The following is a 20,316-nucleotide window of genomic DNA, read 5'->3' on the forward strand; positions in this document are numbered from 1 at the left end:
AATAACAAAGCAATAGAAATAAGACATACTTCTTCCCAGTGTTGTTTTTTGGTTTTGTTTGTTTGTTTGTTTGTTTGTTTTTGGTTTTTTTTTTGTTTCTTTGTTTGTTTGTTTATTTTCTCCCCCAAAATAAATGCTTGGCTTAGTAGCCCTCTCAAACATGAGTACTACGAGCTGGAAGTTCAGCACTAAGTTAAAAGACGAAAACTTAAATGTTCTCAGGCACCAAAAACGTTGATCTTTCTTTGACCACTTTTTGCTTGAGACTTAGGTTGGAAAGAATATACAGAGTGTAATTTATAAAATGTGTTGAAACTTTGGTTTAAGCTTCATTTTTTGATGATATAGTACATGTGACCAGAGAACTGACAGCACACAAAAACTTTTCAATTCCATTCTATTAACTAGAGCAAGAAAGAAGCCCATTTTCTAAAATAAATTATACTGTTTTGGACATGAAATCAAGTGCTGCTTGGCATTGTAAACCAAACAAGGCCTTGACTAATTAATTCAACAGATAAAGTGAGAATAGGTGAACAAAATGAAAACGTAGCTTGAAAAAATAAATCTGTAATAGATAAAAATATCTAAAACAAGAGCAGCTGTGATTTTTTAACCTTATCCTGTAAATAGTACTCAAAACACAATTATTTCTCTTTTAATAGCACCTCTCCAATAAAAAAAATTAAAAAACTCTAGTTGGGATTCAACTTGTCTTCTCAGGAACAAAAGCACATGAATTAAGTACATAATGGAATCCTATCCAGCTGGAACACCACCTACAAAATTCAGTAAGTGGCTGACATGTAAAGATAGAGACACTTCAGTGGAACAAAACCAACAAAAAACATGCACACACTCTAAACCATCAGTAAGCAGTAGATTTACATTTGTTCTATTCACAGATGAAGTTTTGGTGTATACTGCAATGGGTTGAAGAATAAATCTGTTTTTTTGAAATAAAGCTTTGCAGCCAAATCAGAATCTGTTTCTATGTTTGACTTTTTGCCATGAATATTGAAGTTTACATGGGCAGTGATTTGCAGGTAAGTGTTGAACAGCACTGTACTTCTCAAGCAAAAGAAAACACAGATGAAACACTAGATGTGTGTTCTAAGGTGAAATTCTCCCTGATGTGTTCCCTCTAACTGCTTGCCAAACAGATATACTGAATGGTATCAGAATTAATGAAAATCTGTATAATACACAGAGACACAGACAGTTTTCTGACTCATATTCTGAAGATCTGAACTTTTATATAATGACTAAAAGCACATGTGCATGTTTGGTATGGAGGAACAAAAATATTACCAGAACTTTTTTAAATTGACCATTTGTCAGCTGCCTAAGTATACAGTTAGAAGTTTAGGTTGAGATACCCTCCCCAAGGCTTGTGCTACTGGACATAGTACTACTAAACATAGATTAGCACTCTGCCTGTCCCGAAGGACAATGACAGAAATTAATTTGATACAGGAGGGAATTGCTATTTGGTCATTACTGAGATACTGATTTTTGGATGGACTATGAAGTGAACAAATTAAAAATTAATCAGACTGAAAGAAAAAACAGTTTCAAAAGTAAGTTTATTTGTATACCCTCCCAAATCTGTATATTAGGCTTCCAGCATAGAAACTACGATGAGGAAATAACAGTCTGAGGATTCTTTATAATTTATCAGTCTTTGAATTGAATAATTGAATGGAAAAGTAAATATGTATTCATATTAAAACAAGACAGGTTTTTCTTATACTGCTTATCTAGTGAATTCTTTTCTTGCCTCCCCCTTTTATAAAACATCTGTGTTTCACAAGAGGAACATTTGCATTAGTACTTCAGTAGCTATATTCAACCAATACAGCATTTGTTTGGATTGTCTGATACTTTATATTAGGGACCAAACAAAATCAAACAACTGAAAAAAGAGGCCAGAAATCCCTAAAAACACAAAGCAACTTTCGCAGTAATTTAGTTAACATTCTATAATTCTTAGTAGTTAAAGATATTTGTCCTTCCTAAAGGACAGTTCAAAATCAGCATGAGGTTTAGCAAACTACATATTTCATTTCTGTTAAAATAATGGACTATTTTCAATCACAGAACAGCTGAGGTTCAAAAGGATGTCTGCAGGTCATCTAGTCCAATCCCCCTGCTTAAAGCAAGGTCGCCTAGAACAGTTTTTACCAAGCCATGTCCAGTTTTGTATATTTTCAATATAACCTTTCTGTGCAACCTGTTCCAGTTTTCAATTACTGTCATAGTAAAGAAGATTTTTCTTATGTTTAGGTGAATTTTCCTTCCTTTATATTTGTGCCTATTGCCTCTTATGTTGTTACTGGATATTACTGAGAAGAGTGTGACTTCAACTTCTTTACTCCACCTATCAGGTATTTAAACACATTAATAAGATCTCTCCTGACCCTTTTCTTCTCCAGCCTTAACAGTCCCAGCTCTCTCAGCCTCCCCTCATATGACAGATGTTCCATTGCCTTTTTCCAGATTTGTTCCAGTATTTCCATGTCTGTCTTGTACCAGGGAGACCAGAACTGGATGTGCCTCACCAGTGCTGAGTAGAAAAGGGTTGCCGGCCTTGACTGGCTGGCTATGTTCACCCAGGTGCAGCCCAAGAGACTTGGCCTTCTTTGCTTCAAGTTGTTTATTGTTCAGCTTGTCCACTAGTACACCCAGGTTGTTTTCTGCAAAACTGTTTTCCAGATATTCAGTTCCCACTCTGTACTAGGCCGTGAGATTCTTCCTCCCCGGGTGCAGGGCTTTACATTTGCCTCTGTTGAACTTCATGAGGTGCCTGTCAATCCATTTCTTCAGCCTTTTGGGGTCCCACTGAAGAGGAACATACCCTCTCCTCAAATCCAGGGCTAGGTTCTTGCTGTTTTCCCTGTCCTCACTCTTCAGAATCCTAAACTCCATCATAGCATGGCCATTATTGTTAAAGTGATCCCTATCTTTCAACTCCAGAACCAATTCTTCCTCATAGATTAGAATTAATCAGCTCCAGCAGAGCCCCTCCCTTTGCTGGCCCCTTCATCATGTGTGCCAGGAATTTATCACCAATGCACTCCAGAAACCTCCTGGATTGCTTGTGATCTTTTATGTTGCTCTTTCAGCAGATATCAGATTGTTTCAAGTCCCAGTTAAGAGGTGCTCAAGTGGAAGAGCATCGGAAAGTAATAGCTCAAGGGCCAGACAATACTCTGCAGTTTCTCCACAATGTTCTGGATCCAAAACCCAGCAAGCAGCAGTCTCCTGAGATCACAAGTCAGGATGGCAGATGGGGGCTGCTCTTCCTGATTGCAGGGAGTCACCCACTACCAACATTATGCTCTTTCTCCTGCTGCTGCAAGGATTATACTCAGCAGGCTGAGATGTTTTTCTAGACAAAGCTCCCAGCCCACCCATTCAGGGTGCTGAACCTCTTCTGTAGACACAAATCTGCAGGTGAAACACCTTTTAGTGCCAGAAGTCACATTCTTCTAGCCTTCACCATCTCAGAAGTCTCCATTCCCCAATCCAAGAAGCCCAGCCTACGCCCATACTTCCTTCAGAAGAGATGAGGTGTTGGGGCTCCTCTTGTAGATGCGGTGTCTCAAAAGAAGATCTGGTGGTTTGAAAGGAAATCAAAGGAAAGAATGACACAGTAAGTGGCATGTATTTCCTTCAGTGGACCAAGAAAATAGAAGAGGAGGAGAGGAGAGGAGAGGAGAGGAGAGGAGAGGAGAGGAGAGGAGAGGAGAGGAGAGGAGAGGAGAGGAGAGGAGAGGAGAGGAGAGGAGAGGAGAGGAGAGGAGAGGAGAGGAGAGGAGAGGAGAGGAGAGGAGAGGAGAGGAGATAGGGAAGGGAAGGGAAGGGAAGGGAAGGGAAGGGAAGGGAAGGGAAGGGAAGGGAAGGGAAGGGAAGGGAAGGGAAGGGAAGGGAAGGGAAGGGAAGGGAAGGGAAGGGAAGGGAAGGGAAGGGAAGGGAAGGGAAGGGAAGGGAAGGGAAGGGAAGGGAAGGGAAGGGAAGGGAAGGGAAGCATGGATTCCAGATGCAGATTAGGACAGATTAAAACAACTCAATGTAGGTGTCTTCCTTTAATGATCTATATATTAAAGCAGCCACCATCATTATTGGAAGTCTAGGGCTTGATCCACTGTTCAGATATTAGCTCCCATCAATTTATTGTTGTATCTAGGCCTACCTGTACATCTCAAATACCTTAGCATAGGATACACTGTACAAGGTTACAGTAGGATAAGCATATGCACTGAACGGCCTGAAGGCAGATGAAACATGCTAACTTCAGTATAGTTAAAGCAGCAAGGAAGACAATAAAGTTCATGTTGAAGAAAGTATCAGGAAGTTGATTCTGTTGCTAGACTGCACATCCCTCTGAAACCGGTTTCTTAGCTATTAGCAAGTTTACTGTTTTAGGGTATTCCGTTTGATTTAAAGACATTTTTTTTACTTGTTATCTGATTCTTTACACATGTTCTAGAATCCCAGTTCAATAGAGTTAAAAGACATCAGTTGACTAACCTACAGTGGCCAAAATATTAATACAAATCAAAACAGAACTTGCAGGGAAAAGTTATTTTTATAAAATTAATATAAATATATATTAATTAATAGGTTTATTGTATTTTTGTTCAGCTGCAGTTCATGGCATAAATTTATTTTCCACCTAAAAATGAAAATAGAAGTTTGTAATTGATATGTTTCTTGTAGAATATAAGCATAAAATTTATCATGGCATTACAAACCAGACAGGGATAATCAGTCTTTTTTTGAAATATACAATATTTTGTTAAAGGTTAGGGTTGAATAAATTTAATGCATGTGACTTGTTGACCCTAAAACTTGTTCTTACATGAAGGTGAGTAAGTAGTCATGAAATTACGAGTTACCTAACTTTCAGTAAATTAAGACAAAAGTAGTACCCCTTGGCACTTACTGTCTTTTTCAATATCAAGTAAAGCAACTATATTCAGAGTTAATGTTGCCCATTTTAATTATCACAGTCACTAAGAACTTCTTTTAAATCACCAAAACATCATGTTATATTCAATCTATTAGACACAATAATTACATTTAGTGAGTTTTTAAGAGGTGTTTGCTCTCTTTTTAGTGGCTAAATTCACTTGAGAAGCTGTCTTACAGATAGCAGATTTTCATAACTTTATTCTTCATGTTGGCTTAGGATATAATTAGAGAAAATTTCTATTGGTCTAAGAAATTAGGATTGCTCATAAATCTTACCTGTTCACATTGCTGAAAAATACAGTGTAGTAAAATGTACAAGTTTGTAAGCAACTACTTTATATGTCTCTTTTTGAGTAGAGTTTGTTTATGTTGTTTTAGCACTTTCTGCCACTTCAGCTGCTTTTTTAATCTTAGAATGGCAACATTTCTTTTTTTCATTAGTTTTGCTTTTTGCTCCAATACATACATTATATTTTATAATGAATTTTATTTTCTTTTCCAAACTGAGTAAATGACATCATTCTTGACAAATTAATGCAGTGTCTTTTAACATTTTATGTATTTTGACTCTCAACTCAAGTCTTTCACCTAGTATAGTCATAGATTTACAAGTCAAGGTAGGCTAAATTAAAACAAAACAGGTTTGCTAATGGGCAGTACTGTCAGGCTACACAAAAGTTAACAAAGGTTTTAGAAACAAGCTTGGCACACTTCAAACGTGTTTTACCCTCACATACTTATTATGCAGATGACCGACATTTCAGATAAATCTATTTAAAAAGTCAATCAAACTGAAAGTCACGAACATCCTGTTTACAAAATTTCTATGATTTTCAAAGTTCACAACGCTCTGAAAATTCCTGTCACACATTCTACTAAGAGCTTCCTCATTGAACAAATTTTAAGTTTACCACTGAATGAATAAGAAAAGTTCAGTCTAAGTCACTAATTATTTAATCAGTTATTGATTACGGAACTTAGTTTTGCTTCCTGATTTTATTTCTAATGATTTATCATGTTTTTTTGTTATTTTTTCATTCTAATATATAAATTCCAAAAATTCATACAGTTATTTCAATAATAATTTTAAAAATCCTTTCATTTTAATGTGCTAGTGCAGTGTAATCTGTGTACCTCACTTCTATAGGATACATATAAGGAAGCATGTTGGTATTTAACTAGATATAGACAGTATTATCGTAACTGAACAGTTTTCAGATATTTTCATATGTACATTGTTATCCCTAGCAAATACTGAATTGATGTTCAAGGAAAGATTCAGTGATTTTCTCATGTTTTTGAAGGAGCATATGACATACAGAGGAGAGGACTATCACATAATCACAGAATGATTTGGGTTGGAATGGCACTCTGGAGATCATCTCGTCCAGGGGTGTCAAACTCATTTTCATAGGGGGCTACATCAGCCTCACGGTTGCCTTCAAAGGGCCAAATGTAACTACTCCCATATTCACACAGTCCTAAAATTGCATTTGGCCCTTTGAAGGCAACCACGAGGCTGATGTGGCCCCAAGTGAAAATGAGTTTGACACCCCTGATCTAGTCTGACCCCCTGCTAAAGCACATCCACCTAGAACACACTGCACAGGATCATGTCAAGGTAGATTTTTAATATCTCCGGAGAAGGAAATTCCACAACTTCTTTGGGCAGCCTGTTCCCGTGCTCTGTCAACCTCAAGGTAAAGAAGCTTGTCCTTGTATTCAGATGGAACTTCCTGTGTTTCAGTTTGTGCCCATTGCCCCTTATCCTGTCATTGTGCACTACTGAAGAGTCTGGTCCCATCCTCTTGACACCTGCCCTTAAGATATTTATAAGCATTAATAAGATCCATTCTCAGTCTCCTCCACGCTAAACAGACTTAGATCTCTCAGCCTTTCATTATAAGAAAGATGCTCCAGTTCCATGATCTTCTCTGTAGTCCTCTGCTGGACTCCCTCCAGTTGTTCCTTGACTTTTTGATCTGGGGCCCTAGAACTGGACACGGTAATCCAGATGTGGCCTCACTAGGGCAGAGTAATGGTGGAGGATAACCTCCCTTGACCTGCTGGTCACATTCTTACACTCTTCCACGGTTACTTAATGAATCCTAGGATACCACTGGCCTTCTTGGCCCCATGGGCACATTGCTGGCTTATTGTTAATTTGTTGTCCACCACGTCTCCCAGGTCCTTCTACACAGAGCTGCTCTCCAGCAGGTCAACTTCTATCCTGTACTGGTGCATGAGGTTATTCCTCTCTAGATGCAGGACCCTACACTTGTCTCTGTTGAACTTCATTGGGTTCCTCTCTTACCAACTATCTATCCTGTTCAGGTATCACTGAATGGCAGCATAGCCTTCTGGTATGTCCTCCTGGTTTTGTATCATCAGAAAACTTGTTGAGGGTACACTGTCCCTTCATCCAGGTCATTGATGAATAGGTTGAACAAGACTGGACCCAGTACTGACTCTTGGGGAACACTACTAGCTACAGGCCTCCAGCCCTTTGGTGAATTCATGTTGATTACTCCTGACAACCTTGTTTTCCTCCACATTCTTGGAAATTATGTCCAGAATGAGCTGCTCCATCATCTTTCCTGGATTGGAGGTGAGACTGACTGGCCTGTAATTTCCTGGGTCATCCTTCTTGCCCTTTTTGAAGACTGGAGTGACATTGGCTTGCCTCTAGTTAGACACCTCTCTTTTTATCCATGACCTTTCAAAGATGATGGAGAGTGGCTTAGCAATAACATCTCCCAGCTCCCTCAGGACTTGTGGGTGCATCCTGTTGGGGCCCATGGATTTGCAGGTGTCCAGTTTGCCTAAATGATCTCTAACCCAATCATTGTTGACCAAGGGGGGAAAAAAAAATAAATAATTCTACTTCAGTGTTTTGACCGCATAATCATGTGACCTAACTATGCCTGGAGTTTAGACTACAGTGTATTTTATCTATAAGTGATTTATCTTTGCCTGAACTAGTCTTAGGAAAGAAGCAGACTAGTTTGGGCAATTTCTCACGTTCTCACAGCATGACCTATGTGTTACCTTATTTACAAAAAGCTTAGGTAACTATACTCTTACTGTTCTATACATTGCAGATATTCCTGAAGGAATCAGCTGAAAAAGTTAGGAGAGCATAAATAGAAATCTAGTCTACAAACTAAACCCTGACGTAATGGACACCGTTGTATCGTGTTTTGTTTTCTTCGCAGGCAGGTTAGCAAAAGGAAATATGTTTTCCTCAAGTCTTCCATGTGCTGTGTGTTCTTCATACTGTTCTCTTGCCTGCTGCAGCCTGAACTAGCTGTATCTCTTCTGGAGATTTCTCCACGGAGGCTTGCTACAGACAGGCAATGAGATTCATAGACTAATCACTGAAGTCTTATATTCTAAGCATTTCTGGACACAAAATACTTGTTCTCAGGTATGTACAAACATGACACAATGGATGATACCTACAGATAGATAAATTATCATAATAATAAGCACCGGGAGTGGATACGATAAAGGGTGTATAAATTTCTGTCAACAAGGAATTGAATTTTCTGACTTTAATAGTAAATGTCACAACTCCTCTTTCAGTCCTGTGTTTTCAAACCGTGAGTTATGATACCCAAGAGGGTCACAGGAGGATTCAAAGAACATTACAAAGTGTTTATACTATCTGGGTAGCATTAATTACCCAGCTGTTTCCAGCAATTAAAGGCAGTTAGCTGTTCCAAGGCTAATGGTATACTTTTAGACAATAATTAGAGCAGATTCTTGGAGTGCCTAAGCAGTAGCCCTGTGTTTTGAAAGGGAATGAGAAAGAGGTTTCATCTAGAGGATTTGTCCTCAAAAACAGAAAAACCTTAAAAGGACTAGTGTTAGCAAAAGCATTTAGGAAATACTGATCTGTTGTTAAAAAATAATAATAGTGAAGTTATTTTAAAAATACATATGTATTTCACTGTGGAATCCTGGTCTAGCTTAAGTCACGCAACTAATATCAAACAATTTGTAACAGCAATTTTCTTGGTGTAAGCATGTTCATGATGAGGTCACAAAAACCTTCTCTTTTTGTTTCTCATTTTAGAAAATTCTTTATGTTAAGTATATTCCAAACTGTATTGCAACTTATATAACATCAAATCCAAACAGAAAGTCTTTCCACAAAACCACATTTGCTGCAGCTGTCTATAAAATATCATTAAATGAGACAAACATTTAGATATAATTTAATTTTCTATTTAGTTTTGCTAATGTAATATCTTGTGTCACTTAAATAGGATTTTACTACTGATAGGACTTCAGATTATGCAAAAATCTGACATCCAATCTCCTATTTCATGTTGAACCTTAAAGTGATATTACATTTCACTATCTAGTTATTTTTCTTCCAGTACCAGTTACTGTAACATTCAATAAATGCCCAGTACAGTGTCTCATGTTGAGATGCAACAAAAGGTTTAAGTGGCTTTTCTGTTATTCTGCTATTCTGAAAGGTCCTACTCTCAAAAACTATTAGGTATTTACCTCTCTGAAAATGGAAGTGCTGGAGGGACTCCCTAGGATTCTCGTTCTCATAATGCACAGAATCACAGTTGTACTGGTTTCAGCTGGCATAGAGCCTTTCCCTCACCTTCTGTCACGATGTTTCCCCCTGCAGCCATCAGGGGATGGAGATTCTCCTTAGCCTTCCTTCTGTTGATGATATATTTATAGAAATATTTCTTGTTGCCTTTAACAGTGCTAGGCAGGCTCAGCTCTAGTTGGGCTTGGACTCTTCTAATTTTCTCTCTGCATAACCTCACAGAATTCTTGTATTCCTCTTGACTAGTCTGCCCCTCCTTCCAAAGGTTATAAATTCTCTTTTTATTTCGAAGTTCCAGCCTCAGCTCTCTATTTAACCAGGCTGTCCTTCTTCCCCACCAGCTCACATTCTGGCACACAGGGACAGCCTGCTCCTGTGCCTCTGAGATTACCTTCTTGAAGAGAGATCAACCTTCCTGGACTCCTTTCTTTTCAGAACTGCCTCCCAAGGGACTCTGCCAACCAACCTTCTAAACAACTCAAAGTCTGCCCTAAAAAGATCAAAGTCTGCCACAATACGAAGTCTGCATAATACATACTGAGATGAAAACCAAGTCTGGGTGCAGAGTTAGGCAGATACCCCATAGTGGCCAAGACAAAACTGCTGTGACAGATGATCAAAGCTTTTAGCCTACAGAAGAGGTCTCCACCTCTGCTTTCAGTTCTCCACTTTTCAATTAAGGCACCCTGCTGTCCCATTCCTCCCTCCAAAGTAAACTTAACACTCAATTCCTTCACAACTCCAAAGGTAGCAGAAGATCGATCCTCTAAGCAACTCTAAGCAACTCTAAACACTGCGCACAATGCATTACCTAGGAAAGTATTACTATTGCCTTTAGTCAGGGTGCAATGAAGTGAATGACCCTCATAATAGATCCGTACTATTTTTGCATGGGAAACAAATATAGCCCTTCAGAAAAAGAAGTAGTAAAGAAGGCCCAGACATCAAACAAGAGTAGTGGCAGTCTGAGAGAACTGAATGAGGGCTGACAATGGGTGCTGAGCATAGAAGGAGACCTGGCTTCCCTGTTGTCAAAGTGCCACTGATAGGGAAAGGAACATCAGTGCCAGAATGAAATGTTTTTCTATCAGACAGCTTAACTTGGGCTGATAAATGAACACACCTACTGGACACTTATAACTCCATGCAATGTCATGACCTTCACAATAATGGAATGACATTTGGTTTCTGTATGAATTATTTGCTACTGGCATTGACTGAAAGTGGTCTGACTAAAGTGGCACTAATTAGTGAATGTCTTGGGATCGTTATACAGATCCTGCAAACTTTTTATGGAATAAGTGTGAATTAAATAGTACAAAGGGAAATACTGAGAGAAATAAAAAGTCTTAATGCCAAATCTAGTTCCACAAAAGTATTTTCCTGTTTCATCCCATGACAGTCACACAAGTTTTACCTGTCTCTGTTTTAACAGAGCATGAGACTAGGTCTAAGGTCACACACACAGAAATGGAGCTGCAAGTGATAGGAGCTTTATTAAAACCACAGAAGATTGATCTGTTATATTAAACTACCAAAGCCAGCAGTTTCTGAACCTTGGAATGAATTTTTGCTTAAAAATACCAAAAAAAAAAAAAAAGTAATTACATGCCAGTTACCAAAAAATAAATCCTATGTGATTTTCTGTTTCAAAAGGACTGCAAGAATTTATAGGGTCAGATTTTACTCAAGACTTAAGGTAGAGGCTTAGAGGCTTGAACAACAGAGAGAAAAAATGTGTACAAATTATAGCCAAAGCAACAGTCTTCCAGGGGAGTTTGGTTGGAAGTTAATCAGGAAAATGAACAGCAGATAGGAAAAAATTCTAAGTGAAAATACTGATTTAATCAGGGAGTCCTACAAGTCCTTTATTCATTGATGTTTACTGCAGTGCTCAGATCTACCTAGACAAAGGCTATTCTGGTGTTTCGTCATTCCTAATGCAAACAAGCCTAATATTGCCCCTATCCAGTCCCCATGTCTCGTAACGCTCAAACCATATCTGTCAATTTTATTCAAGAAAAAGGATTTCAGCAATGTGATACTTACACCACACCTATTCATCAGGGAGCAGAACTGTCTATATATTTCATAGCATGTTAGCATTAGTCTGTTGGACAGATTCTCTTCTCTCTCTCAGTAAGATTTCAGTTTGCCTTCGGGCAACAAAATGAAATGAAAATAAACTTGCATCAGATGTCTAATATCAGGAAGTAGAAGTAGCATCAAGTAAGAAAATAGTAATACCGACTTACTAAGTGAGGCATCATACAGGAAAAAAGGACTGCAGATCCAGATTTCGTATTACACTCTAAACATGTTTTCATTGCACCTGGCTTTATGTCCTCTAAAGTACCTTGTCTTTGGGTAAAAACAAACAAACAAACAAACAAAAACCTCCTCACACAGTCTTTGCTACTACACAGAACTACTCTCAAATCCAGTTTTCCAGCTCTTGTAGCACTCTAACTTAAGTAAATGGAGAACATGCCATGTTCTTGAGTGAAATTTATTACAACCAGATGCATACTTTATATCATGGATACCTCATTACTGATGAAATTTAAAATATATCTTGAGGAATGCAAAAACCTATGTTAGGACTTTCTGAATATAAAATATAGATTCAATAAAGTTCTAAAAATAGGAATGCAGAGAGAGGTTTTAAGCCACCTTCCCTCCATTGTTGAGACCAACCATCATCAGATACAGTCTTCAAACAATATTTTTGAGTATTTTTTTTATAAGCAGTTATTTGTTTTACAGTTTTGATCAGCTATATTTATCCAGTTCTGCCATAATAATAATGTATGAAGGAATTTTTTGTCAATGTTATTGCTGTGGGGAATATCTTCTTTTCATGGCACAGAAAAGGAGTAAAGCATAACATCTGTGCTAGGCCTCCAATCTTTGAGATGTTACAATCAAAAGGAACATCTCACAAACTTAACCACAGTCAGAGACATCAGAACAAAATAACATACTTTATCACATTATTCATAATCATGTTACTCAATTGTCTTTATGAAATCATTAAAGTAAATTTAAAGGTAGGCTCTTCAATGAGAGAAACCTCTAAAAGTAAAATTTTCAAAACACTAAAAAAACCCTTTTCTTTTAACAAATAATATAAAAATTACACAAGAAGATACTGAGCAATTAAGTTACTATCAGTTCTCCTCTTAATTCTGTGAAGAGGAAGGTTCTGTCTTACCACAATGGAACATTTTGTGATTATTTGGGAAACTGAAATAGAAACTGGCAGGTAGTTTATATCCTCCATACTTTTGTTTTTCACTTTTGTGCACCACATTTAACATTAATGCAGTGTAAATTCACATAGGCACTGTATACTGTGTTCCAAACTAGTCTGTGATTCTGTTACATTATAAAGACATATATACATATACTGTATGAGGAAATATTTGTTTAATATATCTATAATGATTGTAACACTCAAGACAACTGATTTGCAATCACTCACTGATGGTGTTTAAGAAACTTTGGAGAAGGCAGATCCATACAGAAATCAAATGTAATACAGATAGCTGTCATGTCCCAAATAGTTAATTGGTATCTATGTCAGCTAAAATTGTGGAATGAGCACAATTAAATATGATTAAAAGATAGCCCCCCCTCCTTGTCTTGATTTGGACTGCAAACTAGGTGAAGGGAAGAAGCCAGAGAGTCGTGGTCAATGGGGTGGAGTCTAGCTGGAGGCCCGTTATCTAGTGCAGTGCCTCAAGGGTCAGTACTGGGGCCAGTATTATTGGATGAGGGAATACTATCAGCAAGTTTTTTGATGACACCAAGCTGGGAGGAGTGGCTGACACACCAGAAGGCTATGCTACCATCCAACGAGACCTGGATAGGCTGGAGAGTTGGGCGGGGAAAAAGTTAATGAAATATAACAACAGAAAGTGTAGAGTATGGCATCTAGGTAGGAACAACCTCAGGGAATAACCTATTAAAGAGCAGCTCAGGGGAAAGGGACCTGGAGGTCCTGGGAGACAACAGGATGACCATGAGCCAGCACTGTGCCCTTGTGGCCAGGAAGGCCAATGGTATCCTGGGGTGTATTATAAGGGGAGTGGTTAGTAGGTGGAGAGAGGTTCTCCTTCCCCTCTACTCTTCCCTGGTGAGACTGCATCTGGAATATTGTGTCCAGTTCTGGGCCCCTCAGTTCAAGAAGGACAGGGAACTGCTGGAGAGAGTCCAGCACAGGGCAATAAAGGTGATGAAGGGAGTGGAGCATCTCCCTTATGAGGAAAGGCTGAGGGAGCTGGGTCTCTTTAGCTTGGAGAAAAGGAGACTGAGGGGTGACCTTATTAATTTTTACAAATACATAATGGGTGAGTGTCACGAGGATGGAGCCAGGTTCTTCTCGGTGACAACCAACAGTAGGACAAGGAGTAATGGGTTGAAACTGGAATACATGAGGTTTCACTTAAATTTGAGAAGAAACTTCTTCTCAGTGAGGGTAACAGAACACTGGAACAGGCTGCCCAGGGGCGTTGTGGAGTCTCCTACTCTGGAGACATTCAAAACCCACCTGGACGCCTTCCTGTGTAACCTGATCTAGGTGTTCCTGCTCCGGCAGGGGGGTTGGACTTGATCATCTTTTGAGGTCCCTTCCAATCCCTAACATTCTGTGATTCTGTGACCCTCTGTACCATCCTAGAAGGGAGTCATCTACAATTATCATAGTGGTAAAACTACTGAGTTTTCCCACTATGATAACAGTTATTTCTATTACTTCTTTGGTGTATACCCAGTCCTTTTGTCTGTTTGTTTGTTTGTTTTTGTTTGGTGTTTTTGATTGTTTTGTTTGTTTTTGCTTGGTGTTTTTGATTGTTTTGTTTGTTTGTTTGTTTTGTGTTGGTGTTGTTTGTTTGTGGGTTTTTTGTTGGTTTGGTTTGGTTTGATTTGGCTTGGTTTGGTTTGGTTTGGTTTGGTTTGGTTTGGTTTGGTTTGGTTTTGGAACAATCAGCACAAAAAAGCCCACTGCACCACCGTGGTACAGCAGCAAAGTCCTAAACTGAGCTCAGTGTAGGTGTCTTGAACCAGAGCTACTGAAGTACAAACAGCCTGAAACATAATGTACAAGGTATGAGTCGTAAGTCTAATTACACATAAAGCCATTTTTAACTTCAGTGTGTGTATAAAGCTGAGGTGGTCATTAAAGACCTTTCAAGATCATATTAATACAGTAGCAGCTTACGTCTACTTTTCCTGGAAGTTCTGTAAGTCACTGTACTGCACTCCACTAGGTCAACACAGCGTGCATACACCACAGCAAAGGGGTAAGAATACCATAAACATGATAAAAAATTATTTCATAAGCTATTCTACATGTAAAGTTAAGTCCATTTTCTAGTGTTTACTGCTAGACAGTAGCTGTAACTTTTATGTTTAGCAAGTGTAATGTAATTTTTTTTCAATGTTTTGTCAATATGAATGATCTTTGCACACATTTTTTCATCATGATGTTGTTACAAACACGAATTATGTCAAATTATCTTGAAATGCCGTCATGTCAGTACTTTCCAAGATGATGATATTTGTAATCTCAGAAAAGAACATGAGGATATCAAAAAACTGCCAAAACCTGACTGACATGCACTATTTATCTTTAAATATGTTATTTGTGTGTGTGTGTGACACTGTGTTATACCGTAGGCTATAGAATTGCTGTACTTTGACTGCCACATGATCTATGATCCAGATCTTTCAAGATTATAAAAAGAACCTGACTTACAGGTGATTTTAGTTTTAATTGAGTGTAAATAAGGCTTGTTTCAACCACTGCACAGTCTATCAGAATAATCTATAAAAACTGACAGACAGATCTAGACATGAGGTTATGTAAGTAACTTATAAACTGACTTTGAAGAGCTAACAGAAGATCAGAAATATTTTATTTCTTTTTTTTTTTTTTTGTCATAACTCAGGATTTTTTTTCATAACTTATACAGCTACTGTTACCTGTCCAAAAATGTATAGAAAAATATCATTCAAAATGCCAACTCAAAAGTCTGCAAGGTACTTGATGCCAATACTAAAATATTGTATTTACCTTCAAAGTATGAAGGTATAAAACATTATGCCAAATGAATCCAAATCTGTTGTGAAATTTATATGCAAACTGAAAATGGAAGAAACCAAATGTTTTATCATGAAAGGAAAACCCATGAATATGAATAAGGCATTTCTACTGCTATGGATTCAGTAATTATATGCCTACTGCTATTGTATTCAGTAGCAATAGTGACACTGAAGGGCTTTTGAAAGCAGAATTTGAATTTCTCTGGAGTTGTTTGTTTTTTGTTAATAAAATATTCCATGAAAGAAAGAAAAGTAAGTCAGTAATAATAAATATCTAATCATATAAAGCATGGAAAACTTAAGCTGGAAGGAAACTTTATTGAAAACTCTGAGCATGTGAATCACAGAATCTTGTATGTTGTATCTTAAAGAAAGACCTAGTATCATCACATTTAGAAATTATTGTCTGCTTATGTTTGTGTCAGATGCACTTCCTCCTCCATCAAAAGTACCAGAAACTGCTAGACCAATAGACCACTATGGTCACGTATGCACCTTTTGGTCAACAGACAGTGCCATTGGCCAATGAGATGCCTCAGTTGAGAGAAGTTTCTGAACCACTACCATAAATAACCACTGCTCAGATTCACCTCGGGTAGAAATGGATCCCGCTAGAGACCCTGTTGAGTTGGTCTTCCCTGGAACAGTGCATCTGCAGTTGAAGACTCTCCTCCTTAGACTGGCCATCTAAGGCAAGTTCCTTGAGGACTGAGACACCTTGGTTTATTGGTAAGTCATCTTCTGGGTAGCCATGAGAATCCTCACTTTGTATGAGTGGGAATATGCATATTTTGAATCATCATGTTAAGAGTTTTGGGATCTAATCCATCGCGTATGAAGTGGCTGTGAAATAACTGAACTCCTAACTCATATCTGAATCTGTGTTTTATGTCATCAGAGTGCTGAAATCCATCACGTATGAAGTGGCTGTGAAATAACTGAACTCCTAACTCATATCTGAATCTGTGTTTTATGTCATCAGAATGCTGAATAATTTTTGATGAAACCCGTTTCTAGTTGATTTTCCACTAAAAAGTTCTTGTTAGAATAAAGTCTGTTTTGAGCTTATCACCTGCCTAAATTGACCTTTGAGGTGCCTCTATGACAATATCAGGTTCCTGAAATGTTTCTATTCCATAGTTCTCTGTAGAGAAATGAGGTTTTTTGTTCATTAACTTACTTTACAATAGGACCTGAATATGGGACTACAGCGGGTCCGTGGGTTCCCTGACAGAGGGCATGGGAACAGAAATTAGCCTTGAAGGTATTAAGGCCTACTCATGAGAAAGTTGGGAGTAATGGAGTATCCGGAGATGTTAAGGATGTACCCGTGAGAGAGAAGGGAGGAAAAGAGTAACATTGATGATAGCCAAAATAGCCAAGAAGATGTTACTGCTGTAACTTGTAACCAGTACTGAAGAGACACATGAATTGGTAAAACTGTATAAAAATGCACTTGTGGCAATAAATGGCATCTACTACTTTCATCCTGGAAGAACTTGGTCTATGTCGTTTGTCCGTCTCAACCACGACACCTGAACATCAGGACTTTGCTCAGTTTATGACCTCACACTAAGAAAATCACGATCTTCTTCGGATAACTACTACTACAGTAGAGAGCTGGAAATGACCTGAATTCTGCTCAGAAAATGCAGAGCCTATTCAGTTGCATCAATAATTGTAAAAGTTCTGAATTTGAAGTTATCTCAGTGATCCATTACACAGATATTTTGGCAGTATTGTGAAATGGTAGGGCAATTAGATCTTCCTTGTTCAAAAGTAATACCATGCTGATGTTTGGCATCATACAGGTTTGAATGATGTGACAGCAATAACTTTCTTAATGGGAGAATAGCATTTCTCATGTCTGTGGAGTACCTTAGTGTCAGTCATCTATGAAATAAGGTTTTCAGCTGTTCCAAGATATTTTGATACAATTAGGCTGAGATTTTACTTGAAACATGTTTAAAAGAAAAAGGTCTAACAAGCTGTCATAAAAGCAATTCTTGAAAAAATAATCAAGATTACTAAGGATCTTTAAAGTTTATACCTTAATGAAATTAAAGTGAGTGTACTTAATCCAAAGAAGGCTTCAGAATTAGAAGACAGTGAAAAACAAAACAAAAAACAAATTGTAAAATAGATATTCTGTGAAGAATAAAGGAAGTATTCTTGTTATCCAGTTGAAGTTTACTAGCTTTCTTTTCTCACAGGTAGCTGCAATACAGACACCACAGTTTTCTTACTAGAAACTGTCTGTATGCTTGCTTAACTGTTCTTATAAGCAGGCATAGCTTCTTTAGATAATGTAAGCTGCATTTACTAGCTTCTTACGGAGTTCAGAGACACTTTACACCCACCTGTGGAAGTGATCCTTGCATGAAACCTTAGTGTCACTGAAAAGGTTCATCAAATTCTGTTTGAATCCACTAAGATAAGGATTTGCACATCTGGGACACCCTCTCATTTCATACAGGTTTATGCAGGTTTCCAGACTTTTGCAACGGTACGACTAGGGATAAGATGCAAACGCATAGGGAAGAAGAGGCTGAGTGTGAATGTGCACCCAAACGGGCTCACAGTGTACACACAGGTCACCTGGCTGTGTTAGAGTTGTGCTCCATTCTGTTTCTATTTCCAAAGCTGACTTTCAGGGAGTCAGTTTGATCTTCTTTATTTGCACAGTGTGAATAAAGCATGTGATATAATTCTTTTAGTTTGCCTGTGGAAAAAAACTGAGGGAGGAGCAGCTTCAAACACATTTTAATTAAAAATAGTTCCTGTTCAACCTGAAGATTTTGTGGATTCATTTTTGTAAATGCCAATTTAGCTGCCTAATTCGCTACTCTACAATGAAGAATGAGGTGTCTACAGCAGACACGGAAGAGGAGACAGTAGCTTTGCCTTTAGGAGAAGAAGCAGTCTGTGTATCTGAAAGGATGACATCAGTCAACAAGGCTATAGATGTTTATTATACAGCTCTCTTGTTCTCTTCTTGTTCCACAACCTCATAAAGTATTAGTTCAGAATCAGAGTGATCTGCTGCAATCTTGTCTAATGCCAGAGTTCAGAGCTTGTATCAGATCCTTCCAGCACCTGAATAAAGTGTTGAAACCTTATAAATGGCCACAAAGAGGCTTTGTAAGTTCAAAAATAAGCGGTTATTCAGTAATTTTTATATTTCCAAACTATTCAAGTGAAAGTCCAAAAGAGATCATTAGGTGGGGTTTCTTTTTGTTTGTTTGCTTGTTTGGTTTGATTATGGGTTTTTCTAGTGTGTGTTAAAAGTCAGCATATATAGCTCTTTTGTTTACGGATATCATGCCTTATCCCTTCTAGCATGTCACAGCTTCACATAGCTTTTTTAGGTATCACTGGTCTCAGTCCATAGAAGGGCTGATGTTCAGGTGTCTTGCTTTTTATCTGTTCAATTATCCATTACAGATTACAGCTACAAAAGGAGCTACATGGGCTAAGTGCATCTCCAGAAGAAAATGCATCTGAGGGAGGCAGACATGCAGAATAAAACAGAATATCTCATTCTTCCTCAGCTCTCTGCTTGATAAGAGGTGGCAGACAACAAAGTAAAGCTGTGTCAGCCGACAATCCAATATTGTGGAGAGATACCAGTACCCTAATCTGAGCTGGCTGAAACTCTACTTCATGCTTTACCAGTTTACATTCAAATGTCAGAACAGAGACAAATGTACAATGTGTTTCACCATATGGCAGCAAACTTCTCAGTACATTTCTAAAGTATTTTAGAAAGCCTTTTTCTGCTTCTTTTGAACTTTATTGCTGTTGATTTGGCTTTCCATTTTACTGCTTGCATTTTTATTTTTCTCTTGTTTTTCTTCTGTAGCATGTTTTATTTTCCTTCCACATCTTTTGGGTAAGTCTACTGTGTTAAATAACAGAGAGGCTGAACCGTACAGACTTATTTGCACATGCTGCTTAAGTGGCTTCATTTTGAACTTGTTCAAAAATCCCTCTCTGAGATAAATTTCACACAATGTAGGCTCACTCTAAGCAGTGTGTCTATGAGCCAGTTGGTGACACTTGAACTCAAACAAGAAATCAGTGCTTGGTCATCTTATTGAGGCATAAAAGCATAGACTTTCAGAACACATTTACTGAATTGAATTCTTTAGTTTCAGGAAATCTTAATTTAAATTCCTTTTCAAGATATTTATTTCTCCCTGTTAAAACTCCCTTTATCTCTTGCCTATTTTGTAGCACTGCCATCAGAGTTGTGTTTCTCATTACATACATCAAGTCTATCAGCCTTCCTTTCATCTTCTTTTTCTAACTACTTCACTAGATTTCTATCAGGTCCTTCTAATAATCTGTTTCCCCCTGCTTATCTCCTTATCTACAGTGTCTCCTAGAGTATCCTGTATTCTTCCCTCACAAACTGTTCCTTCACTTTTATAGGCTTGATCTTGCATATTGACAATAAGGGAAAAAAATCTTGATCACTTCACTGATGAAATATAAAATAATGATCTGTCCTTGCACTGCAGTTCCACTGTTACATTAAAAGATAGTGATGAATAATGTCTTTGCTGACCTGTTCCCAATTCAAGAAGATTACTGAGCAAGGACAGAAATGGCTGAGTAGAGAGAAAATGGCAGACACAGGCCTAAATGAAACATTA

At 38.0% G+C, this 20,316-nt stretch overlaps 1 long non-coding RNA gene across 1 annotated transcript in view; it reads right to left on the minus strand.

Annotated features, from left to right (window-relative positions):
• Positions 1-1,567: 1,567 nt before the first annotated feature.
• LOC135579040 (uncharacterized) overlaps positions 1,568-20,316 on the minus strand; it is a 31,592-nt gene continuing 12,843 nt past the window's right edge. The window contains exon 2 of the long non-coding RNA XR_010471304.1: positions 1,568-3,616. This is a non-coding gene — a long non-coding RNA (uncharacterized LOC135579040). The remainder of the gene's footprint in view (positions 3,617-20,316) is intronic.

The sequence above is a fragment of the Columba livia genome, chromosome 1 (assembly GCF_036013475.1).
Source record: "Columba livia isolate bColLiv1 breed racing homer chromosome 1, bColLiv1.pat.W.v2, whole genome shotgun sequence".
Lineage (NCBI taxonomy): Eukaryota > Metazoa > Chordata > Aves > Columbiformes > Columbidae > Columba > Columba livia.